General features: G+C 44.7%; 1 long non-coding RNA gene across 1 annotated transcript in view; it reads left to right on the top strand.

The window, feature by feature from the left end:
• Positions 1-27319, top strand: part of LOC135186980 (uncharacterized) — a 34600-nt gene that overhangs the window by 507 nt on the left and 6774 nt on the right. The window contains exon 2 of the long non-coding RNA XR_010307157.1: positions 15717-15793. This is a non-coding gene — a long non-coding RNA (uncharacterized LOC135186980). The remainder of the gene's footprint in view (positions 1-15716; positions 15794-27319) is intronic.

The raw sequence follows: 27319 nt of genomic DNA, 5'->3' as shown, positions 1-27319 counted from the left end.
TGATGTTAATATCCCAAACCACAAGCCTTCTGCCAGCTTGATGCTAGAACATTTGGGGATTCAGTGGGGTGGGAGGTTAAAGCAGACAATGAAGGAACACTTTGGGAGCATAACTCTACCCTGAGATGTTAAGTATGGGCTTGGCTGTGATCTGAGCAATTTGTGAATGTCACCAGCACAGTCTGCCAAAGTGATAGCTGTAAAATGAAAGATTTAAAGAAGGTGATCATAATGATTAAGAGCAGTATGAAAAAGCTTAAACATGTTCATAAATTTCAATAGCTGCTGAGCAATACACTGGATTGGTCTAGGAGAGATTTGATTTGAAACATGCTAAATAGGAGACACAAAGATGAAACACAGGCATTTCTCCTGGAGATGGAGTCTTTTGGTGAGGAATTTACATTGTACTTCAGCTGAACAATGTGGTAGAAAGAGAACTATAAAATAAATTATGGAAAGATATTTGGAATTTGTGCATTGAGGGAAGAAAGCTTTAGTTTGTATTCTCACTTCAGAGAGCGTTTGTGTCTAGATCCCTAATGACCGCACGTGCTGCACGAAATGAGATCAAAGATTTTGGTGTCAATTATATAGACATTTAATGGAATCAGAATCAGTCAGGGTTGGAAGGGACCACAAGGATCAGCTAGTTCCAACCCCCTGCCATGGGCAGGGATACCCTACCCTAGATCATAGAATCACAGAATCAACCAGGTTGGAGGAGATCTCCAAGATCATCCAGTCCAACCTAGCACCCAGCCCTATCCAGTCAACCAGACCATGGCACTAAGTGCCTCATCCAGACTTTTCTTGAAGACCTCCAGGGACAGTGCCTCCACCACCTCCCTGGGCAGCCCATTCCAATGCCAACCACTCTCTCTGTGAAGAACTTCCTCCTAACATCCAGCCTTGACCTACCCCGGCACAACTTGAGACTGTGTCCCCCACAGCCTCATCCAGCCTGGCCTTAAACACCTCCAGGGATGGGGCCTCAACCACTTCCCCGGGCAACCCATTCCAGCCTCTCACCACTCTCATGCTCAACAACTTCCTCCTGAACCACCCATCTCCAGCTTTGCTCCATTCTCCCCAGTCCTGCCACTCCCTGAGAGCCTAAAAAGTCCTTCCCCAGCTTTTTTGTAGGCCCCCTTCAGATACTGGAAGGCCACAAGAAGGTCACCTGGGAGCCTCCTCTTCTCCAGACTGCACAGCCTCAACTCTTTCAGTCTGTGCTCACAGCAGAGCTGCTGCAGCCCTCTGAGCATCGGAATGGCTCTTCTCTGCACATGGTCCAGCATCTCCACATCATTCTTCTAATAGGGGCTCCAGAATTGGATGCAGTACTCCAGGTGGGGTCTTACCAGAGATAGAAAGTAAATATGACTGAAGAATAGACAGTAAAAATGAGCTAGGTCTTGTCACAGGAAAGGGTAAGCAGATATACTTGTGTGCAAGTATCCAGAATCTATGCATCATTGAAATAGCTGCATTTTATGTAGACTCTAAATGCTTCAGATGAATTTTAAGTTGTGCATGTTTAATATTAATCATATTCCAAGGAGGAATCTTTCACTGTAGATAGTTTTAGCAAGATGCATCAGTGCACTAAGATTTTTGAAATGGTGACTACCTTCTTTGTGTTGCTAATTGCAGTTGTGCAGTCTGCAAATGAGGGATATCCAGCATCTTATTTTCAATTTCAATCACTTTATTCCTGTTGATAAACAGCCCTTATCTTCTTCCCACATGCCAGATGGGTTTTACATTATTTTATGAAATGAGAATTTTCCATTGTGCTGCAGCAGATTGTTAGCAGGCTTGAGCTTTATTAACAAGAAATAGAAACATGAGATTTGGAAACTTTCTCCCTGATCAAGTGACTTAATTTGTGATGTACAGATGCAGCTTGCAGTACCGATTAAGTTAATGAAGGTGGTGTGGTCTCAAGTAGCAATGTTAGTCATTGCCATGCTCTGTTCTCATCTAAACCCTGCTGCACTCTTATCTCGGTCAGAACACCAGCCTGCTTCAGATGGGCGTGGGAATGATCCCAGCTCCAGCTGCACTGCAGTCCTCCTCAGCTGGAGGCTTGAATTTAAGAAAGATGGAGCAACAACTACCCCAGTTCAAAGGTGAAACATGAGCCAACAGTGTGCCCAGGTGGCCAAGAGAGCCAGTGGCATCCTGCCCTGCATCAGGAATGGTATGGTCAGCAGGAGCAGGGAGGTCATTCTGCCCCTGTACTCTGCACTGGTTAGACCACACCTCGAGTACTGCGTTCAGTTCTGGGCCCCCCAGTTTAGGAAGGACATTGAGATGTTTGAGTGTGTCCAGAGAAGGGCAACGGGGCTGGGGAGAGGCCTTGAGCACAGCCCTACGAGGAGAGGCTGAGGGAGCTGGGATTGGTTAGCCTGGAGAGGAGGAGGCTCAGGGGTGACCTTAGTGCTGTCTACAACTACCTGAGGGGAGGTTGTGGCCAGGAGGATGTTGCTCTCTTCTCTCAGGTGCCCAGCACCAGAACAAGAGGACACAGCCTCAAGCTACGCCAGGGGAAATTTAGGCTGGAGGTGAGGAGAAAGTTCTTCCCTGAGAGAGTCATTGGACACTGGAATGGGCTGCCCGGGGAGGTGGTGGAGTCGCCATCCCTGGAGCTGTTCAAGGCAGGATTGGATGTGGCACTTGGTGCCATGGTCTAGCCTTGAGCTGTGTGGTAAAGGGTTGGACTTGATGATCTATGAGGTCTCTTCCAACCTTGGTGATACTGTGATACTGTGATACTGTGATTCTGTGTGCTTGGCAGGACATTTGGGATGCAGAACACCCCAAGCCCTGGTGTCTATTCCTTGTGTAATGTTCACAGTAAGATGGTGATTGCTTACGAGCAATCAGCTTGATCTGGGTTGCTGCCTGTGGTGAAGGGTGTGTGTTCTGCTGCATGTATCAAGCTGCACAGCCCTATAGATGGATGGATTTATATTTTGACTAGTTGTGTTTGTCAGCAGAAGAATGGTGATATAGGGCACATGTTGTTTATCTTCTTTCTGCTCACAGCTAAGGATTTAATTGCTCTCAGTAAAAATCAGCCTCAAACCAACACACAAGGTACGCTGTATTTTTGCCATGACACTTTATTTTCTGAATGGCCTTATGGTGCAGTTGTATTTGTTCAACAAACCACTCAAAATACAAGGAGATTTCTAGAGAGTGAGAATAATTATTTCCACTAACAGAATGAAATATTTTAGCTGACAAGTTTAGTGGCATGGCTCTGTGAATCCTCCTACGTTTTCTGCTACATACCACATCAATTTTGTTTGACTCCATGCAAGCCTGGATGGAGAGGAGGAGCCCTTATCTCTCTGTATACTTACATTCATTTTATATATATATGCATAAATACTCCCAAACAAGCATATGAAATTTCATATTGATTTGTGAACTCCATAAAACACTAATGGTGCTGCTTTAGCTTTCAGTCAATTGGGAAAGACTTAGTGATGGGAAAGCACAGGCAGATTCTCCCCTTTCTGGTCCCAGTAGCGCCTGCCTTGTAACTTCAGCCATTCTGGTTTCCACTGCCCTCTGATTACATTCTCCCATTTGGGAAGCCACACAAACATTGATGGTACAACTCAGAAATGAGTTCTCTCTCCCTCCATCTGATACACTTTATTTCTAAGCACAACCTTCTGAAAGGGAAAACACACACAAGCTGTACTTAATGTGCACAGCTACAGCGCGGTAAAATGCTTCTTCGGGAGGAGACGGAGAACATTGCTCTGCTCTTTTTTATTGTGAAATGAGTTGTGCTGCTTTTGACAACCTGCACGTGCAAAATTGTTATCCCTGTGCTCTGGTGAAAATGATTCTGCATTACATATGTTTTATGTGTGCCTGTTGCTACATCAGTGATGCTTTACGCTACTGTGTAGGCGACAGCCTCAGGACAGCTCAATATTCCAAATCAAGTTCTATTATAACCAGGTCATCTGCTTTGAAAGACATTTTCATTGCCAGGTACTTCTAAACAAACTGTTTGGGGATATCATTAGTCCAGTCACTACTGATGCACTGGGCTTTTTGGTTATATTGATATAATGATTCACAGCATAGTTGCTGTGTTGTCACAGGCAGTACCTCAAGGATGAAATTAAGCAAGCAGAATCCTAGCTGGAATGTAGGTAGTGATCAGAATAACTGGCCTTGAGCTAAGTTGTGAGAAGCCATGAGATCTCTAATGGTAAATTGCATCTTCCTCACTTAGTATCTCGTTATTTTTTTAAATCCCCAGCACCCTTCATATACAAAAACATGATTCTCTCACGAGTTCAGGATATGTGCTGGCAGCTCAAACATCATCTGCTGCTCTAAACACACTGCTTTCCTCCCCAGGAGCTGGAGGAAGCAGTGAGGTGGTATGTCGTGGTTTGGAGGGGGAGGTGAGACAGTGAGAAAACAAACTGAAGCCATGCAGCACTGAACATGGACCAGTACAGGGGCTGTAGTTACTGAGGTCTAGGTTATAGTGTGCTTATTGATGGGCTGAGTATAGGGCTCTGCGCAACAGTCTGGCTTCAGAGGTTGGAAATGATGCTGTCAGCAGAGGTCATGGATAATGTTATTATCCATTATCCTTGAATCTAGTCTGACTTCTTCCCAGCTGACCTTAATGCTAAACATGCACTCAGTGGACTTGTGGTTTCTAAAGCTAGAGCCAGGCTTTTGACATCGTTTTGGTAACTGCTAGAGGAGTGCTTTATAATGCCTTCAACTGGGGTATCTATGTGCAGGACACTGCTGAAATAAAGCAGTTTACACTGTGAAATCCAGGCCGATTGTCTGTGTACAGAGTGAAGTCTGTGTGCTGAGATGCTTCCTTGCTAGGCTTTGAGCTGGTGGAAAGGAAGGATGGCATACAGAGATGAGAGGGACATACTGACTGTTGGGTCTCTACTTCATTGTCTCTCTCTCTTTCCTTTTTACTTCCTCTAATCACTTTTGTTCATTTTGATACTTTGTTTTCCCTTGAACGTAGTCTCTTGTGGGAACCTTTATCAGCTGAGTGAACGGCTACACATTTTGTTAATGCATAAATGAGCAAGCTGAGAGCATCTTATTGATCAGCAGATGCCTTGTTATCTGTGGAACCCTTGCTCTAATGCCCTGGGGGTTGGGGGACTTCCTACTTTGAGTATATACACTATTATTTCCCTTCCTTTCTTTTCCTGTTGTATGTGCACAAATAAATAAGTGTGTGGCATGATAATTTACCATTTTCATACCAGAATCACTCTTCTCCCTTCTTTCCAGTAGAATCATGTATTTCAGATTCTCAGTGTCACATTTGAGGCTATGTTAAGGCTTGTGGTTTTGTTTTGTGCTCTTAGCCTTTGGTCAAGCAAGACTGGTGCTAGTAATGATTGAATTAACACCATCATCAAGGAGAACACTGCGCTGCTTTTAATGTGCTGAGAGTTTAGAGGCACAGTCCAGAGTCTTCAGCAGCCAGCTGGACATGCATTGCTGTGGTGGTTCGGGTGTTACCTGCCCCCCCCCCCCCAAACTTTGGAGATCACCCAGACTAGACTCAGCCAGCTCTGGAAATATGAATGAAGCTTATATTTACAGCTAGCACAATATACAAGCAGATAGTTACAGTAGATACAGTTATATAAAGAAACATACAAAGTAAGAAGGTAACACAGAAACACAACAGCCCTCCCAGAAACCTGAGTCCCCAGGAGGGGCTCTCAACCACCCCTTCACCTTCCCCCTACACCTCTCAACCTTACCCCAGTCCCAAGGAAGAATGGAGGTTAAATGGAGGGTGAGGTTAGAGACTAAGGTGCAGCTCAGAGCTCACAGCAGCAGAAGAGAGTGTGGTTATCTATGTTTTTATTTCTTGCTCTTATGCATTCAGCAAGCCTATGAGTGCAGTAGACATCACCATTGTTTTCCTTTCACAACCTATGATCTAGTTCTTCTCACCAAAACATTCTAGCTAGCTTCAAACTAACACAGTTGCTGATAGGTAAAGAAGATTGAAAATTCTCTTCTAGCATCATGATTCTTCACTGATAACACTTTAGGCATTAAACCCCTCCATTTTTCTTTCCCACTGTCTGCTTTTCCTGACAGTCATCTGTTGTGGAGTGCTGATGGCAGTATGGAATAAGCCCAATGGGGTCTTTGGAACTGATAACGCACGCTTCATTTCTCTGTAAAGACAACTTGATGTAAAACAGAGTGCAGAAGCAGACTCAAGTCTTAGAATCATAGAATCAACCAGGTCAGAAGAGACCTCCAAGATCATCCAGTCCATCCTAGCACCCAGCCCTAGCCAGTCAACCAGACCATGGCACCAAGTGCCTCATCCAGGCTTTGCTTCAACACCTCCAGGGATGGCAACTCCACCACCTCCCTGGGCAGCCCATTCCAATGCCAATCACTCTCTCTGTGAAGAACTTCCTCCTAACATCCAGCCTATACTTCCCCTGACACAACTTGAGACTGTGTCCCCTTGTTCTGTTGCTGGGTGTCTGGCAGAAGAGACCAACCCCCACTTGGCTACAACCTCCCTTCAGGTAGTTGTAGACAGCAATGAGATCCCCCCTGAGCCTCCTCTTCTCTAGGCTAAACACCCCCAGCTTCCTCAGCCTCTCCTCACAGGGTTTGTGTTCCAGGCCTTTCACCAGCTTCATCGCCCTTCTCTGGTCTCTTTCCAGCACCTCAACATCTCTCTTGAATTGAGGGGCCCAGAACTGGACACAGGACTCAAGGTGTGGCCTGAGCAGTGCTGAGTACAGGGGAAGAATAACCTCCCTTGTCCTGCGGCCCACACTGTTCCTGAGCCAGGAACCAATCCCTCTCTTAGAACATGGAAATCCTCGCAGTGGTGGGAGGCTGGGTCTCCTATGTGCAACACTGTTTGCCTTTGCACAGTGCTGTAAGCCATGTGAAAATCACAGTAACTACTTTTGTTTCATATTTTCAAGATTTTCTGTTTTGCAAGAGCTAGTGGTTGAAAGGTTAAAAACGTCAGCATGCAACTCCAGGGGTTGGTGTTTGGTTCTCTCTTAATTTGATTCCTTTGCCTTACCCTGAGTTTAGTGATGTCAGAGATATATTCAAAGCCTTGACTTTTCCTATTTAATTAAGCTAACTTAAAAATCCTCTTTTATGTCCTAGATAGTAATGCTAGCAAGGTCTATAAGAATTCATTGATTTGTTGGCTCTCAGCAACTTTTTAATGAAGTAGAAAAGTTACTGTGTAAAAAATAGATTTGCAATACAAATAGAAAACCCTAATGCCTTAGCCACGTATCCAGCTTCCCAAAAGTCAACTCAAAACTTTCAGCTCCAGAATATTCTAATCAAAAAGTCATCTTTCTTTCCAAATCACTGCTTTACATGAATTGTGGAGTAACCCACTAGTGAGAAGTCAGCACTAGTTCTGAGCACACACTGCAAAATACATGGAACAGGACACTGCAGTGCACACTTCTGTCTTACAACTATGGTTTGTGCTCCAAAATATTGCAAACAAGAACTTCCAGTGTGCCAGGTGTTATAACACATGCAGGGTTTGGTGTCTCTTGGTTTGTGGATTTTTTTTGTTTGGGTTTTTTTGGTTGGTTGGTTGGTTGGTTGGTTGTTGTTTTGCTTGGTGGTGGTTGTTGGATTGTTTGGTTTGGTTTTGTCTTTTCAGCCTCTGTTTCTGCCTTCACCACAAAAAAAAAAGCAAGAGGACAATTCACAGTGCCAGAACATAGCAAAAGTGTTGGCACAACATTTCAGTTAGTGACATTCTTGTAAAAGCTCATGCCATGTGCACACTGGCTTTGTAGGAGCTGTCAAAAAAAGGTATCCAAGTGTAATAATTGTATGCATTTCACAAGCACACATTAATTTGTTTTGAGTTTAAGTTCACTTAGAGGTGAGTTTTTCAGTGGGTCTTCTGGTGAATGGCCTTTTCAGTTTGTCTCCTTCATCAGCTTACACATCACTAAAACATGCCTGCCCTTGACTGAGGTGTACAAGTAGTAAGCTGAATGTATGCCTTGTGAACCAGAATTAGAATTAGCCAAATACACTGGAATATTATGCTTTGCTATTAAGTCAAGGTATAAAGTGAAAGGTTACTAGAGTATAGCCATAAGTTATATTTAAAGAGTATGCTTACCTAAGCCTGTAGTTAGGGAGCATAAAAACTTAGAGCATAGTCCTTTCCTCAGAAGCCTGCAGCATGAATGGACAAGGCAAGAGGGAGCAACTGGGAGGAAAAGAGCTCAAAGGGCTTTATTTCCTCTGGCCACTGACTGCAATGCTCTCAAAAACCAACCTTGGGCTCTGTGTGAACAGTTTCAGCAGGCAAAGGACATGAGACATACAGAAGTCTCTAACACACTCAGGATCAGATTTATCCCCCTGGGGTCCAAATTCTTGAAAATTGTTCATAAAAAATGTCTGTATAACTGATCATTCTTCAGATGACCTACACACTGGTTCTTGTGCTTGGTTTGGTGAGTTACTCTGTAAGTCTTTGCTACAAATGCATTAGGTTTAGATTGGTTCTTTTTATAGGTTCCTATGGAGCAGGGTCTGCAGGGTGTGTGTGTGAAACTTCAGTAGCTTCACAGCAGGGTGATGCTTTTTTTTTAAAGGGACACAAACAAGCTAGCTTTAGAACTGGAAATGAAATCCCTTAGCCCACAGGATTTCTGCAAGCATGTCCACGAAGAGCACTAAGTTAGCTCTGCAGAACACCAGGGTTGCAATTCTACTGGTTGCTCTGATTCTACCCTTTAGAATACTAAACTCCACCATGTCATGATCACTGTCCCCAAGGCTGTTCTCAACCTTAATGTCCTCAACTAGTCCCTCTTTATTAGTTAATGCAGGGTCCAGCAGTGCACCTCTCCTTGTCGGTTCCTCCACTACCTGCATCAAGAACTTATCATTGATACATTGCAGGAGCCTTTTGGAATGTCTATGTCTGGCTGTGTGAGCTTCCCAGCAAATATCAGGGTGATTGAAGTCTCCCATGAGTAGCAAGGAGTTAGCTCTAGAGGCTACTTCCAACTTGTCTGTAGAAGGCATACAAGTTTAAGGTTTCATTTCCAGTGCAGTTGTTTCCACAAAATTTGCCCTGGACACTTGTGTGGTTGAGTTCTAGTAGCTGCAGCTGTCTGATTGCAGAGTGATAGTGAAGTTGCTTTAGCAGCTGAAGTTTCCATGTATGGGCTGCTGGAGGCAGCCTAGATGTGTTCCTGGCTGAAATGAAACCAGAGGTACAATGTTGGCTGCTTCAGTGCTATTTTAACGTGTCTTCTGCTGAAATGTTCCAATACTCTGCACACAGAAGGGGAAGGTTTTGGGGATATACGTAGGTGTACTTCACTTTCCCCACAGATCTGCGCTTTGCTGTGTTTTCCCCCCACCTTAGAAAAAAAAACCTGGAGAAGAGGAGGCTCAGGGGAGACCTTATTGCTGTCTGCAACTACCTGAGGGGAGGTTGTGGCCAGGAGGAGGTTGCTCTCTTCTCTCAGGTGCCCAGCACCAGAATGAGAGGACACAGCCTCAGGCTGCGCCAGGGGAGATTTAGGCTGGAGGTGAGGAGAAAGTTCTTCCCTGAGAGAGTCATTGGACACTGGAATGGGCTGCCCGGGGAGGTGGTGGAGTCGCCGTCCCTGGGGCTGTTCAAGGCAGGATTGGACGTGGCACTTGGTGCCATGGTCTAGCCTTGAGCTCTGTGGTAAAGGGTTGGACTTGATGATCTGTGAGGTCTCTTCCAACCTTGATGGTACTGTGATACTGAGAGAGAGTTTCTTATCAGCCATTTATGTGATAAGCTCAGTTTTCAGTATTTCATCTTTTCCTCTACCTTGGGTGTCATAAAAGCAGTAAAAGCCTGTGATGAGTGAAGTGGACAACAGAGGAGAGTCTGTAACCCTCAATGGAGGGGTTACAAGATGGTAGGCAAAGTTATGGATCAAGATGCGATAGAGCCCTATTCTGTACACCAGATTCAGTGATATTGCACTGCCTTTGACTTTCTGTACAAGGTAAATACAAATCCTGATCCTGCCTCAGGTTTCTGTTTACAAGCACCCAGTTTGTGAACCAGAACATGTATTTATTTTGTGTTAACTGTGTATTGACACATTTAGGAAGGCCTGAGAGTAACTTTGTGCTGAGTAGCTTATTCCATTCCAAAAACAGAGCACAATACCTTGTGTACTCGAGCCATTGGTTTTACTGTTAGCTTTAACAATCTGGCACTGAAAGCTGAACCCTGGTAACCCATGGCTTTGTGTGAACTTGCCTGATTTGCCAAGAAGCAGCCATGGTCCTGGAATCTGCTTCCTGCTCACGGGCAGCATGAGTGTCCAGTGTCATTAGTTGTGCTGCTTTGAGGCTGATTTTTACTGAGAGAAATTAAATCCTTCTTGTGGCCTTCCAGTACTGAAGGGAGCCTACAAAAAAGCTGGGAAAGGACTTTTCAGGCTCTCAGGGAGTGACAGGACTGGGGAGAATGGAACAAAGCTGGAGGCGAGGAGGAAGTTGTTGAGCATGAGAGTGGTGAGAGCCTGGAATGGGTTGCCCAGGGAGGTGGTTGAGGTCTCATCCCTGGAGGTGTTTAAGGCCAGGCTGGCTGAGGCTATGTCCAGTCTGATCTAGAGTAGAGTGTCCCTGGGCATGGCAGGGGGGTTGGAACCAGATGATCCTTGTGGTCCCTTCCAACCCTGACTGATTCTATGACAGTACTATGAAGGACTGAACCTGTAAAGAAGCCACAAGATTTATATTCTTTTTAATGAGGTAATGGTAAAAAACCCAAAGTACCAAGTATTTTGTGTTCAGAAATTGAACTGCAGATTAATAGTGACAGTACTGTGTAAAATATCTCTTCGGGATTTCCTTCCAGTTCACTTTTTTCTCTAGCCTGACAGTGCTAACACTTGTAAAGCACTTTGTAATAATAGTCTTTCAAAACTCTAGTTAATAACATCACTGAGAGAAACCATTTGTCAGAACAGAAAATGCTGCCCTGTTTCAGCCTTGCAAAAAGCTCTTGATTTCACCACAGAAGGATGTTTGGAAAGGGCAACTTCCAGTCTGATATGCTGTGAAGAGCCTGTGCTCTCAAGGGCATATTTCACAGAATTATTTCATAGAATTTCATAGAATCAGCCAGGTTGGAAGAGACCTCCAAGATCATCCAGTCCAACCTATCACCCAGCCCTAGCCAGTCAACCAGACCATGGCACTAAGTGCCTCATCCAGTCTTCTCTTGAAGAGCCCCCAGGGACGGTGCCTCCACCACCTCCCTGGGCAGCCCATTCCAATGCCAATCACTCTCTCTGTGAAGAACTTCTTCCTAACATCCAGCCTATACCTACCCTGGCACAACTTGAGACTGTGTCCCCTTGTTCTATTGCTGGTTGCCTGGGAGAAGAGGCCACCCCCCACCTGGCTACAATGCCCCTTCAGGTAGTTGTAGACAGTAATAAGATCACCCCTGAGCCTCCTCTTCTCCAGGCCCAGCTCCCTCAACCTCTCCTCATAGGATTTGTGCTCCAGGCCCCTCACCAGCTTTGATGCCCTTCTCTGGACATGTTCCAGCACCTCAACATCTTTCTTGAATTGAGGGGCCCAGAACTGGACACATTGGACACATATTGCTGAGAAAAGCTGGAAGCTGCTTTTGGCTGGGTTTGAACCACCTGCTGGTAACAGGGAACAATGTTTGAGCAAGAAAGGACAAGTGTGCTTGGGCTTTGGAAAGTTCTTCTCCAACCCTTAGTTATTGGTGCTTTCTAAGAGGGTCTTCTGGCTGATTTATGGAAGCGTAGTTCCAAAGTAAGCAGGAGAAGGTTTCGGTGTTAAAGCAAGAATTGGTTGTGTGTGCTTAACAATACTCTGTTTTCAAACAACCCTTTCTGCCTCTTTCAGTTGGAGTCTTTGCATTCTCTATCAGAATTTTTTTTTTTAAATTATTATTATTTTTTCATCAGGGTTGGAAGAGACCTCACAGATCATCAAGTCCAACCCTTTACCACAGAGCTCAAGGCTAGACCATGGCACCAAGTGCCACGTCCAATCCTGCCTTGAACAGCCCCAGGGATGGCGACTCCACCACCTCCCCGGGCAGCCCATTCCAGTGTCCAGTGACCTCCAGCCTAAATCTCCCCTGGCACAGTCTGAGGCTGTGTCCTCTTGTTCTGGTGCTGGGCACCTGAGAGAAGAGAGCAACCTCCCCCTGGCCACAACCACCCCTCAGGTAGTTGTAGACAGCAATAAGGTCACCCCTGAGCCTCCTCTTCTCCAGGCTAACCAATCCCAGCTCCCTCAGCCTCTCCTCATAGAGCTGTGCTCAAGGCCTCTCCCCAGCCTCGTCGCCCTTCTCTGGACACCCTCAAGCTTCTCAACGTCCATTCTAAACTGGGGGGCCCAGAACTGAACACAGTCCTCAAGGTGTGGTCTAACCAGTGCAGAGTACAGGTGCAGAATGACCTCCCTGCTCCTGCTGACCACACCATTCCTGATGCAATTAGCAGCAAAGCAAGAGTATGTGCCAACAGCTGGCCTCAGCTAACTTGTACATGCTTCTTTGTTGGAAAGGAAAGGCTTGATAAATGACAAGTTAAAAGTAGATACTTCCTTCAGAGTAAGAGATATAAATCCATTACACATTATCTTCCCCAACACCATACAAACTGTAGATTGTATCTGGACTTCCAGGCTGTGCATTATGTACACAGCACAACTTTGCTTGGAGAGTAAGTGAGAAAACTTGCAGCTAACAAAGCTGTTGGGCATTCCAATCAAAATGACAGTGCAACATGGAATGGGACAGCTTCCCATAATGAACAGTTTAAAATGCTGATGGCAAGGGTTCATCTGCCACTGATAGTACCTGTCAAACAGCTGGTTACCAAATCAAGCACTTGTTTAGCAGCATATGCTGTGCTGGTAACACAGCTAAGGAAAGCTTGTGAACTTGTGGTTTCACCCTTGAAGGCTTCCTTATTTAGCCTTGTAAACCTGCATGGTTTCTATGCTTTCCAAATTCATCCATAAGCATTTAAAGCCTTTTACACAGCTGCATGCCTCTAAACGAAGCAAGCCTGCTTCTACCCTAGAAATCTATGTGTAGATCCTCCCTGTGTCACACTGATCTTGCAATCAAATCACTAGGTCATCTGATTTAGACACCTCAGAGACTGCTCTGTCAGTCACAAGCAGTGATGAGTGGGTGCCTTAAAGGGTGAGCTACTTTTTGTTTTAAATCATGGAATCAACCAGATTGGAAGGGACCTCCAAGATCATCCAGTCCAACCTAGCACCCAGCCCTATCCAGTCAACTAGACCATGGCACCGAGTGCCTCATTCAGTCCTTTGTTTGAACACAAACTTGCTCTTGATACAAATGGTTGTGATAGATGCCTAACTAGGTGCTTGTATTGGTTAAAAGCAAGAGCAGAGCAAGTGTCCCAGCAGTGTCTTTAAGGAATATTCTGTCTGTGGTGTGTTCCTGTCTCTAGTCCACCATACATCCTGCTGTGGTTTGCTGAGACAGCACATTGATGACATTTGGCAGACAAACAGTTCTCTAAGAAGAAGGCAAGACTCCAAAAGTCATGTGCACCAGGATGTTTAGTGCAGAATTCATGTTCTGTGGGCTAGGAATTGAATATGGGATGCAGAAGATGTTCAGCTTTCGAACTCCTAGTTGGGGTGTTGCTGGTGCCTGGCTCTGTGGTATAGACAGAAATACCTTCTGTATGCCTAGTTTGTAGCAATACAGCTGTTGGGGGTACTTTGAGAGTGTGTCTTTCCCTTCAAAGTGACTGAATCTGCTAATGTCTTGAACTTGCTATTAACCCTTTACTCACTGAGCTCATCTCATATGTCAGTGAAGTGGTGGGGTAGTACCTAGGGAGAGAACCATTGCTGTTTGTGTGTGTGTAGTGAGGTGGCTTTAAATAGCAAATATGAATATGCTGAGCTGTACTGACTCCTGCAGAAACAAATCCAAGCATATAACTTGGGCAAAAAGACAATAAAAAAATGAGACCTGTAGAATTTGTCAGCTGATACAAGAGATGTATTTAGTTCACTCAGCTTAGAACAAGCTATGAGTCAAAGCAACCAGATTTGCTTTATATTTTAATGGGTACAGCTGCCAGAAGCCAGATGGAAGCACAAAGCTGTAGTAACCAGGACAACACCAAGGTTTTAACAAAGTTGAGCAGGGATAAGGAAGCAAAACCCTGCCTTGCTGCATTAGCTTCAAATTTGAACAGCTTAGGGACTGGCAGAAAGTTTCTTTGTAATTGTTTGATTTGCATAGAACACTTGACCTTTTCTGTTGAGTTATGAAGTATCACAAGGGGGTTTTATTTTCCACTTTGGGTAAAAAACATTTGATTCACTTCATAGGTTTTTAATTTTTTAGAAGCATGACAGCATGGGATATTTGATTAAAGTCAGAAATGTCACAGTCCAAATAGCTGGACCAAAATAAGAGCTCATAATTTTTACTGCAGCTTTTCTGACTTGAATATTCTGACTGTTCTTATGACCCTCAGCATTATGAACATGTTGCTTGTAGGGTGACAAAGCTGGTGAGAGGCCTGGAACACAAACTCTATGAGGAGAGGCTGAGGGAGCTGGGGCTGTGCAGCCTGGAGAAGAAGAGGCTCAGGGGTGACTTCGTTGCTATCTACTACTACCTGAAGTGAGACTGCAGCCAGGTGGGGTTGGTCTCTTCTCCCACGAAACCAACAACAGAAAAAGGGGACACAGTCTTAAGTGGTGCCATAGGAGGTATAGTCTGGATGTTAGGAGGAAGTTCTTTGGCATTGGAATGGGCTGCCCAGGGAGGTGGTGGAGTCGCCATCCCTGGAAGTGTTGAAGCAAAGCCTGGATGAGGCACTTAGTGCCATGGTCTAGTTGACTGGACAGGGCTGGGTGCTAGGTGTGACTGGATGATCTTGGAGGTCTCTTCCAACCTGGTTGATTCTATTCTAACAATAAAGTGGTCCTCAATGAGGTTTAAATTTGTTTTGCATTAACAATGTAGTTTCTGGTTTTAACTGGACTGTTTCTGTGTGTTTATGCATGGCATGCTCAGCTGAACACCACCAACTACAGAACCGATGAAATCTTACAGCTGGTGCATTTTGCAGGAAACAGAAGATCTGTAACATCACTTAGTTTGGGCTCCTGACACTCTTAGTGAGCAATGGCCACAATGGAGGATATTAAAAAAATAAATTAAAGCATGTCACAAGGGCTCAGATGGAGTTCTGCATCCATGGCAGACTGACAGGAGAAGGCTAACAAGACACAGAAAGCCCAAAAGCCAAACAATCCTTAATCTTGCAAATGATCCCATTCCCACTGACGCTGACTCTTTGCCTGCAGCAAGTTACAGATACTTCTTTTTCCTTTTTGCTGGGTGTCAGTCTCATCCAAAGAAAGATGGAAGTTAACTTTCCTCTGAGCTTTGTGTTCACTGTTACCTTCTTTTCTGTTTTCTTATCTCCCCAGACTGTCAGATCAAAATATGGAATAGTAAGCATGGTTTTGTGCAAACAAACCCCTCTGTGGTTTATCCCCATCTTTCAGTGCTGCCTGCCATTAAAGCTTTTACTATACTGAAGACCAGTGATTTTAATATGACTGCAATCCTCTGTTTTCTCTAGGTATGCTTTTTATGGAAGAAAAGGAATACTACATGAATGATCATAAAGTTGCCTACTTGTTAGCTGAATTGATCCAGGTAAGCTGGCTTCCTGATCCAGTCTGCAGCAGCCCATGAAATACCTGTATTGAGCATGTAAATGCTTTAGAGAACTCAGAACAGATGAAGCAATCTCTGGCACAATCACAGGCCTTGGAAAGTCAGGCAAGTATTTTTTTCTTGATTTGTTTCTTTCCTTTTCTAATCAGTAGTCTACATGCAGAGTATCTGTAGACAGATGCATAAGCCAAACACCTCCTGTACAAGGAGATTCACTCTTGTTTGTGTTCTGTACAAATGGCACTGTCCAAGTGACATGTCCATAGCCCCATGGCTGACCCTCTGTCATACTGTCGTGGAGCAAGCTGGACAGCGTGGCAGGACTTGCAGTGCAGAGCACTGTGAGGTCTCACACATCCTTAATCAGCCCATGAGCAGCTGCCCAAAGTAAAACTAAAGACTGAGACAGCTCTTGGTTGTGCAAGGCACATTCTGAATTCTTGCAAGCACCTTCTGTGTCTGAGCTGCAGTATTCCCCTGGGAGCGAGTGCAACAAACATCCACCTTGTTTTGGTGGAAGCCCACTGAGAGTTAGGGAATGTTGACAATATGCTGTGGTGCTGCTCAAAAGCTGGTAAGCACTCAGGCTGCATTCGTGATCTGTGCTCACCTGAGTGACTTGTTGAGGTATTTTTCAGGCTGACTTTGTGTGCAGTTTGTTTGAATCTATAGATTCCGTTTGAAAACTAGCACAAATAATCAAGGAATACAGAGAGTGACTCTGTCTCTGTTAATCAGTTCAGCTGCTCCAGACCTGAGTCCAGCCCCTTTCACTGGAGACTGTTGGTTGCTCAAGTGAGAAAGTTTTAGTGTCCAGCAGGGTTGGAGTGTCAGGAGTACTTTTTGTCCAGAAAAACTGTTTTGCTCCAAGTGGAACAGTTTCTAGTATAGTTGTCTTCAATTCATATTAACCTCATGCTCACGATGATGTGGCCCTTTGGAAATGTAAGAAGTGTCTATGACTGCCAAATTTTAGCAGGGTGCCCTAACCCCTATTTTGTTTGTATAAAACATCTGGTTCTACAGCCATGTGGGTTTTGTTTACTTGTATTTTACTAAAGCAAAAAATTACTGACTGCTGCAACATTTACACTCTAATTTGTGCTAGAGGTTCACAATGTTTCTAAGAACTTGCACGAAGATACATCTGTCCTGTGGGGTCCAGTTAGGTCTAAGTGTTTCTAAACAGACCCAGAAGAACAATTTGCCATTTGGAGTATAAAATACTTTGCTAGCAGACTTTTTCTGGACTTGATATGTGGGTTTAAGAATATCACCCTCAAAGGAACACAAAACACTCTGCCTTAGGTTCTTTTTAGACTGTCAAAGTCTTCTGAAAATCTGGATTGATATGACTTGCTTTCAGCTGCCATGTGCCAAAGCTGGTTAGTAGCAAAGTTGAAACAAGCCACACCTGATCTGAAGTCTGTTAAGAAAGATCTTAAGAGTGAGTCTCTACAGTCTTTGTTTAAACTGGGCCAAATTTGGCCCCAGATTTGCTCTTTAGTGATCAGATTGTCTGACTTTGCTGATATTTTTGCTGTATCTTCATTTAGCACAAATGCCATATCAAGTGCTGGGTGGGATTGTTACAAAGTACATGGACTGGAAAGGTGAGCAGTATTAGAAACCTTGCATCCTGAAGGTGCACTTCACTGTGATGGCCAAATTCTGCATATTCAGAGGGAATGTATTTGTTGTCAGCCTTGCCACACAGTCTGGAGGAGAGAGCAAGGTGATGGTTTCACTTAATGGCAGTGGATATGATCCATTACAGATGGATCATTACAGATGGAGGTTTCCCATCAATCTGGCAAGGTTTGCTGGGTTTATTTAAAACCTTGAAGAATTACTTCATAGGGTTTTGTGTATAAAGCCTAATATGTCTCAAATTCCTGAAGCCAAGAATTTGAAGGAGTGGCTTTTGTCAGCACTGGAACTGTGCCTTCCATGGTGTGTTGAATGGCTCTGGCCTAGCCTGGGGATCAGAGCTGGATTTACCTGGTATAATTTCTGTTTTCTCTCCACATCTTCACTGAGGGATTGTGTGACCTCAACAAATGCTGTTAACAACTCTGCAGCTCTTCCCCTTCTTGTCCATTGTCTCATCTTCCCGGCTTACAAACCTCTCAAGGCTTGAATTTGTGTCTATGCTGTGCCAAGCACAAAAGGCATTCTGGTGTGGGAATTAAGATAGAGAATTTAAGGGACTTTGCATAATTCACAGAGCAATGGAATAAGCTGATAAAATCAATCTTACATTGGTCTTTTTATCAAAACTATCCAGTCCTCTTAGGCACAGCATAATGAGAGAATGTGACACTAGTGTGAGTACAGTACAGTGATCAGGGCTTCGTGCTGCACAATTTCTCAGGTACTGTTAGGCTGCTCCATGCTCAGCAAGGAGCATCAGAGCATGGAGCAGCCCCCTTAATTTCCCCAGGGGGAAAGAGAATCTTCATCCATCTAGCTTCAGTTGAGGAATCTCTGTGATGACTTCATAGCAAGGTAACTTGATAAGCCATATGATAGCTCATCTTTGTAATCACAGTATCACAGTATTATCAGGGTTGGAAGAGACCTCACAGATCATCAAGTCCAACCCTTTACCACAGAGCTCAAGGCCAGACCATGGCACCAAGTACCATGTCCAATCCTGCCTTGAACAGCTCCAGGGACAGCGACTCCACCACCTCCCCGGGCAGCCCATTCCAGTGTCCAATGACTCTCTCAGTGAAGAACTTTCTCCTCACCTCGAGTCTAAATTTCCCCTGGCACAGCCTGAGGCTGTGTCCTCTTGTTCTGGTGCTGGCCACCTGAGAGAAGAGAGCAACCTCCTCCTGGCCACAACCACCCTTCAGGTAGTTGCAGACAGCAATAAGATCTCCCCTGAGCCTCCTCTTCTCCAGGCTAACCAATCCCAGCACCCTCAGCCTCTCCTCGTAGGGCTGTGCTCAAGGCCTCTCCCCAGCCTCGTCGCCCTTCTCTGGACACGCTCAAGCATCTCAACGTCCCTCCTAAACTGGGGGGCCCAGAACTGAACACAGTACTCCAGGTGTGGTCTAAGCAGTGCAGAGTACAGGGGCAGAATGACCTCCCTGCTCCTGCTGGCCACACCATTCCTGATGCAGGCCAGGATGCCACTGGCTCTCTTGGCCACCTGGGCACACTGCTGGCTCATGTTCAGGCGGGTATCAATCAGCACCCCCAGATCCCTCTCTGTCTGGCTGCTCTCCAGCCACTCTGACCCCAGCCTGTATCTCTGCATGGGGTTGTTGTGGCCAAAGTGCAGCACCCTGCACTTGGAGCTATTGAACCCCATCCCATTGGACTCTGCCCATCTGTCCAGGCGGTCAAGGTCCCACTGCAGAGCCCTTCTGCCCTCCAACTCAGTCACATCTGCCCCCAGCTTGGTGTCATCTGCAAACTTGCTGATGACTGACTCGATGCCCTCATCCAGGTCATCTATGAAGATGTTAAAGAGGATGGGGCCCAGCACAGATCCCTGAGGGACACCACTAGTGACTGGCCGCCAGCTGGATGTGGCACCATTCACCACCACTCTCTGGGTCCAGCCCTCCAGCCAGTTCCTAACCCAGCATTTCCCACTTTTGAAATCATGTTAGCCAATGGGAGTAGGATGAAATCTTGATCTCATGGAAATCAGCAGCAGAAGTGCCAGCTAATTTTATCTGAAATTCACCCCTGGTGTCAAGGATTGAGAAGTACTGGAGTTCAAACTGTCACTACAGACACCTAGAAACAGATGCTTTGATGGCATTGTCATGCCTTTAAAGTATGAATGCCAGTTAAAAGGGTAAGTAGGATCGATGTGTCATCCAAAAGAGCTGCCCAGTTTCTGTGTTCTTAGTGATGTCGTTAAGGTTTTACAGGTGTGCACTAAGGTTTGCATCTCGTGGTCCATAAGTACATCAAGGCTGGATATAAAACAACATCCAGCAGCGAAGGGAAAAGTAACAAAACATGTCTGAAATGTACATTGGAAAAGAAATGTGTTTGGCTTCACAGCATTTCAAAACAGTGGTCAGTGCAGAAAACAGGGTGAGCTGCTGGGCAGGGCGAGACTGTTCCCATCGGAAATTGTGCTTGGCATACTTTACAAGCAGGATCAAGGCCTGCGTGGAGCTGATCAAAGTGTAAGCATAAATGAAGGCAGTGTGTTTTCTGGGGGAGCATGTGTGCAGAACAGAAGTTCTGGGCCCCCCAGTTTAGGAGGGACATTGAGATGCTTGAGCGTGTCCAGAGAAGGGCGATGAGGCTGGGGAGAGGCCTTGAGCACAGCCCTACGAGGAGAGGCTGAGGGAGCTGGGATTGGTTAGCCTGGAGAAGAGGAGGCTCAGGGCTGACCTCATTGCTGTCTACAGCTACCTGAGGGGAGGTTGTGGCCAGGAGGAGGTTGCTCTCTTCTCTCAGGTGGCCAGCACCAGAACGAGAGGACACAGCCTCAGGCTGCGCCAGGGGAGATTTAGGCTGGAGGTGAGGAGAAAGTTCTTCACTGAGAGAGTCATTGGACACTGGAATGGGCTGCCTGGGGAGGTGGTGGAGTCGCCGTCCCTGGAGCTGTTCAAGGCAGGACTGGACGTGGCACTTGGTGCCATGGTCTAGCCTTGAGCTGTGTGGTAAAGGGTTGGACTTGATGATCTGTGAGGTCTCTTCCAACCCTGATAATACTGTGATACTGTGATACAGAAGATCTTAACTTACAGGGGGCAGCCATTTGAGAGCTGCTATAATTTGCAGCTGGAAAGGGAAATGAAAACGCATGTGGGTCCACTTCTGTGTCATTTGATGTTTTCAGTAGTGCCCTTAATTCACTTTCTATTAAACAGTCACCAAAGACAAGGTGAGTGACTAGACATTGAATGAGAGGGCTATTTTTTTCTGCTCATAAAACCAGTTTAACACCAAGCACCAAGCCCAGAAGATATTAGAGAACTACGACTCCTTCATTCTGCACAATATCACTGTAAAATAAAGTTAATCTAAGTCATGATGTGCATCCATAGGTTTTACAACAGCCTGTAAATTTCAGGAAATTAATTTCCTCCTAATCACATGTTGAAGCTGGCCTTTGGAATGGGGACTCTATTTTGAGGTTAATCACTGCTGGATTTGAATTAATTTTTTTCCAGAAATCAGTTGAGATTCAGTCTCTTGAAGGGGAGAAGTTGCTCTTATTTATCAAACTGGGATTTCTTTCAATGACTTGTAGCAGGAAATGTTGCTGCTAGCAACCATGCAGACATGCATCACTGGATACCTGCTTTCATGTTAACCAGGTGATTATTCAATTGCTATGCAGACAAAGAATCTGTTGTGGTTTGTTCTCAGAACAAGGGGACAACTTTTGAGATAAGGTGAACCAAAGATAATGGTATTGATCTTGTTAAAGATGGACAACTTTGTCTCAGTTGAAGGTCTGGCTTAAAATTCATAGTGCACTTACATGAGGTCATACTGCAGATGCTTTTAGGTCTCTGCTCTCTTTATTGCTACTTCTCCGTTCTGTGCTGTCTGACATTCCCGAGTTGACTTCTGAAAGTTGAAACAAATACAAACTCTGAGTCAAACTGGAGCCATTCTGCAGTTGTCTCTGACACTTTCATAAACGTGTGCAATTCTGAGTTCTAGTAAGCATCACATTTGTCACCTCAGTTGTTATCTGCGTCTTCATTCAAGAGCACTTCAACTTCAACAGCAGTTACTTTCTGCTGATTAATATTTACTTGCGTGGTCTTGTCATACAGTACTTGAAACACAGAAGGCACCAAAACAGAGTTCAGTTTCTGTAATCACAGACAGTAATGCAGCATTTTGAAATTACTGCAGCAATTTTACAGGCAAAGTTTAACTCAATTTGCATAAATCAAGCAGTGAAGCAGTGACCTTACACGTGCCTTTCAGACAGAGGTTTTTTTGTTAATTCTAAGTAAAAAATAAGAAGAAAGAGTCATGGTGGGTTCAGTAGTTGGAAACAAATATCATTCAGTCATTTTGAGAATGGAAAAAGTAGTTTTAAGCACAGAATTGGAATATAGTAGGATTTAGCAGGAAACATGGGCACTGCGATTGCTCGACACAAAGGGAAAGGCTTACACAATTCAGCCCTATGAGCAGTTCTTCTTCAGCAAACACCTTTTTAATTCTGTTGGCAGCAAAGCCAGTTCCCGTTTATGTGTCCACATGGAGTGGATTTGCTGAAAAACTTTCACAGATGAAATGTTCCTCACTTACTATCAAACATAAATGAGACGAGAAGTTTGGTAGACTCATTGCTGAGGCACATTACCCTTTTTCACCATTACCTCCTGTTGCTTAGTGAATTGAGATATCTGCTGTCTGGTTTTCATCTGGAACTGGGACTTTCTGTGTCAGATCCTCTCACTGAACACTGAATTTGATCTAGCATTTCATAGGGTCTGGTTTTGGTGGTGTTTGCCTCCATCTCACCACCACATATGCTACTTTCTTTTAGGTGAAAAAAAAAGGCTTTATGGCCCCTTTAATCAAATGTTAGATAAAGAAAGACTTGAATGTTTTAATGACTAGTTGTGTTCCACAGCTGCTTTTGCATTCCAAGGTGACATAGTCAATGTAAGAAACTCATAACCAACTGACATAGCAGTCTTCTGGGTGTGAAGGAAGCAGAAGCTGATGGGAATCAGTTCAGGGAAGGCAGCAGTCATTCATAGTTATCTCTTTTTGTGTTCACTAAGCTAATAAGGAAAGTAGCTGAGCCCCACAGACTGCTTCCTTTTCTATTGTCCCCCAGAGTGCAGCTTGTGGGACTGGAAGAGTGAAAATTAAATTACCTTCTCATGCTTCAGATGAGTTGGATACCAGGGGATGCTTGAATATAGTTCTAATCAACAGCCAGTTTGCTGTGTGTAGTCAGAGAGGAGAACAACTCACGAATACAAGATAATTATAAAGCCAGTCTCTGGCACTACAATTACTGTAAAAAGGGAAGTCAAAGAACAATCTGCTCCTTTGAGGCATTTGAAGCTGATGTCGTCATGGTGTAGTGACTCCTGACCTCCTTTTCTCTCTGTGCTGTTAAGAACAGGTGGCAGGGAATATAGCTTGTGCCTGTCTTCTCAGTCCCAGAATCTGGGAGGCTGATGCCACCCTTTCTTTGACGTTAAGAGTCCAATCTTCCTTGTTATCTCTGCCCAAAATCTCTTTGTCCTTATTGACCTTGCTTTGTCTTTGCTTAAATATGTACCTGTCAAGAGAAAGACCACACCTATGTGTTTTTAATTGTCTAATAAAGCTTTACATGATTAAAATTGGGAGTAGACAGAATGGAGCTGAGACACAACCATCTGCTTGTACCCTTGCAAAATATCTGCAGCTTGTAATTACCTGGGCATAGGCTAAGAGGTGAGAGAGTTCTTTCTTTCTAGGTGCAATCAAGTGCTTTACCATCTCTAAACAACCACCTGTGCCTTAAAAGCTTAAGTTGAGAACATTTCAGGTTTCAGAGTGAGCTGAAAGCCCTGGGTTGGTTTGACTTTACCGTTCCTGATTTTTGACTTGTGAATGGATTAACATAGTAGCATATGAAATAACCTATTAAAAGTCGGTAATGTATTTTTGTTGCCCTTCTGCTGTAGCAGTACAAATCTCAGCCTTTGGAAAAATAATATGGAGAGAGGTAGGAACATACAGCTCAGCTTAAGAGTCTCTTCAATGAAGCAGGAGGAACTTTCAACATACGCACAAATAGTGACTCCTGCATGTCCTGTAGCTTAGCCAACCTTAGCTGGACTTGCAGTGCTTCTGCATTACATTCATTCACATTTCTGCAGTGTGTTTGTTGCTTATACAAGTATGAGCTCTTCAAGTGTGCCACTGAGGTGTGAAGGGCGACAAAGTTGGTGAGGGGCCTGGAGCACAAACCCTATGAGGAGAGGCTGAGGAAGCTGGGGATGTGCAGCCTGCAGAAGAGGAGGCTCAGGGCTGACCTCACTGCTGTCTACAACTACCTGAAGGGACATTGTAGCCAGCTAGGGGATGGCCTCTTCTCCCAGGCAAGCAGCAACAGAACAAGGGGACACAGTCTCAAGTTGTGCTGGGGAAAGTATAGGCTGGATGTTAGGAGGAAGTTCTTCACAGAGAGAGTGATTGGCATTGGAATGGGCTGCCCAGGGAGGTGGTGAAGGCACCGTCCCTGGAGGTGTTGAAGCAAAGCCTGGATGAAGCACTTAGTGCCATGGTCTAGTTGACTGGACAGGGCTGGGGGATAGATTGGAGTGGATGATCTTGGAGGTCTCTTCCAACCTGGTTGATTCTATGAATGAATTCACATTAGAGAGAGTGTGAGAGAATGTGTGCACTATAGATGACAAATACATTGAAATGAAAACCAGCAGCACAGTGGCAAAAGGAGAAGCAGAGTCAAATGTAAATTGCCCAAGTCAATGAGCAGAAAATAGAAGGATTCTGTTGTACTTGGGGCTTTATATTCCTCAAGACTTTAATGTCCATCACAAAGAAACTCAACTGAAATAGTCACCTGAAAGGCAGGCACAAACTGGATTGTGCTTAACTGGATAAAGGTGGAGATAAGGGATTACAGTGGGATTTTTTTGGACAATATAATTAGAAGGTGTCAGAACTAACAGTGCAGATAGTTTAAATATATGTGAGGGAAGCTCTCCAGACTGAGAGGTCACTGGAATTTTGCAAGCAGATCAGCGTAGTGCATCCAATAAATAAGCAAGCAGGTGACTTTGTGCAGTTTTTCTGTGGAGATTTTCTGCAGTTCCAGAAGGATTTGCTTGTTAAAACATGGATGAGATAAATGCCTCTTCTTTCTTGTGGTAGCTACAGGAGGGTACTTTCCTATTACCTGTGCCAAACCTTGGCAGATCCATCTTTGCGCTTATTATGAGAGCATAGAAAAGAAGGGAGCTAAAACCAAACAAGGCATGCCAAGATCTAAATCTTTATTTTATATGAAGTACCATTAAGTGAGTGGTAAGTCTGGTGCATGTCAGGAGGAGGGTTGCAATATTAATCATTCTGAAGCTGACCCACACTAGGACACCAGTCAAAGTTAATGAGCTGAATGTACAATAAAAGGACAATATAGAGCACACCTGCTCTAATGGCATCTCTTCTCTACTTCTGACTGCACCTTCAGGTAATGTAGAAATGATGAATGAAGCTCTTAGAATAAAACCTTGTGGATTATCATTAACTGAATACACATCAGCAAGAGCAGCACTGCTTATCATAGAAATGGACTTTAGGCAGGTATGAGAGGCCTCGCCTTAACATTTCCATTTACCAACAGAAGGGGATTTTAATAAGTATTTATTGAAACTCTATGTGTTGTATCTCTTCTCCTCTGGCTGCCAGAGGAAGGCATTCATCAAGGCACCTTTCTTTCATATCCTTTGGTAGCTGGTTTTGAGCTTTTGCAAAGAAAGTAAGAAACAGTAGAAGCTACTGGAAGCCAAAGGAAGTGGTAAATGTTCTGCAGTTGTTCAAGGGTGGGTTGGTTGGTTTGGTGCTTAGGTTTATTTGCTAGAATTGTTTAGTGGCAAGGTGAGTGGGGTTACACACAGGATTTCACACTATCATCAGGGTTGGAAGAGACCTCACAGATCATCAAGTCCAAGCCTTTACCACAGAGCTCAAGGCCAGACCATGGCACCAAGTGCCACGTCCAGTCCTGCCTTGAACAGCCCCAGGGACGGCGACTCCACCACCTCCCCGGGCAGCCCATTCCAGTGTCCAATGACTCTCTCAGCGAAGAACTTTCTCCTCACCTCCAGCCTAAATCTCCCCTGGCGCAGCCTGAGGCTGTGTCCTCTTGTTCTGGTGCTGGCCACCTGAGAGAAGAGAGCAACCTCCTCCTGGCCACAACCACCCCTCAGGTAGTTGTAGACAGCAATAAGGTCCCCCCTGAGCCTCCTCTTCTCCAGGCTAACCAATCCCAGCTCCCTCAGCCTCTCCTCGTAGGGCTGTGCTCAAGGCCTCTCCCCAGCCTCGTCGCCCTTCTCTGGACACACTCAAGCATCTCAATGTCCCTCCTAAACTGGGGGGCCCAGAACTGAACACAGTACTCAAGGTGTGGTCTAACCAGTGCAGAGTACAGGGGCAGAATGACCTCCCTGCTCCTGCTGACCACACCATTCCTGATGCAAGCCAGGATGCCACTGGTTCTCTTGGCCACCTGGGCACACTGCTGGCTCTTGCAAGTTACTCCAGGGACTGTGCATTTTGTCAAGAGTGGGCATGTGGAGATAGTCTCTGCAATGTTGAGTGCTGCACACATGCACAATAACAAAAGAGATTTACCTTTGGAATTTATAGACAAGTTGCTGGAGAGGCTACTTAAATCTCAGCGGTAATTTGATGATTTCTGTTTGCCTTTGCTGCTCTTTCCACACTGACATGAATCAAATTGGTTTGTTGTTGGCTTTGTTTTGGGTTTGTTAATTTGTCTTTAATAGTTTGGGGTTTTTTTTCCCCCTTCTTTTCTTATTTTTTTTTTCTTTTTCTGTTTCCTGTTGTTTTATTTACATTTTCTTTCTTGAACAACCATTTAAAGATCTGTGAGTTCTTAATGCCTCAGGATCTCTGGAAAGATTCCCCCCAGATAGTTACTCCCAATGTCTCTTAGAGTTTATTTCCTTAGGATTTGTTCCTGCACCTTTAAAGCCAAAAAGAACTTCATGCAGAGGCTGCTGCCTGTGAATGCCACATAAATTATGTAGCATAGTCTGAGGGCCGTTATTAAACTTGAGCTGGAGATCTGAAGTTAAGAATTAATGGCTTTTCATGGTGTGGATCGTTTTATTTCCTCCTGAGGGCAAAGATTCTATGGCTAGATTCATCCTGTGTCTTCTTTGCCTTCAGCAGTCTGACCATAGGCCACTCTGTGGGGAGATGTCATGAAGGAAGACTGGTGTTACAAGAATCCCTGCCGGGGAGACATGTAACCGACTACCTGGTGCCCCTTCATTTTGCTTTCTAAGAAGCTTATGCTTTAGCAGGAGCAGGAGATTCTGCAATGGCAAGCAAAGGGCTGTATCCACTATCTCCTGATTCCAGAGAGATTGCTGAGGTGCCACTTAGTTGGAAAAGACTTCAAGGCACTTAGCAACTGTGTGACATTTAGTCTGTTTGGTTGGGATTAAGCAGAATCGTGAGACTTTTAAACACAGCAATATAACTCTTGTTGAAAGCTCAACCTGCAATTGCTGGTAGTACATACAGTTAAAACCAAATGAGAACATGTAGTCTTCTAACTAGGACTTTCATTTGTAGTCTGGGGTCATCCAATGCACTGAAAGTAGTATCTGTATCTTTAAAGGCTATCAAGACTGTCCAGGAGACAAAAGGTTCTGCTTGCGCATTGTGCTACAGAGTTTTGTCTGGCTGAGTAAAAGGTTTGCACTAACTGCAGCTCAGCAATTTGCTGAAATCTGGGCAAACTGGCTCATGTGCTGCAGCTCCTGTGACTGATAA

The sequence above is a fragment of the Pogoniulus pusillus genome, chromosome 26, assembly GCF_015220805.1.
Source record: "Pogoniulus pusillus isolate bPogPus1 chromosome 26, bPogPus1.pri, whole genome shotgun sequence".
NCBI classification, from domain to species: Eukaryota; Metazoa; Chordata; class Aves; order Piciformes; family Lybiidae; genus Pogoniulus; species Pogoniulus pusillus.
This window is presented reverse-complemented; position numbering and strand designations above follow the sequence as displayed.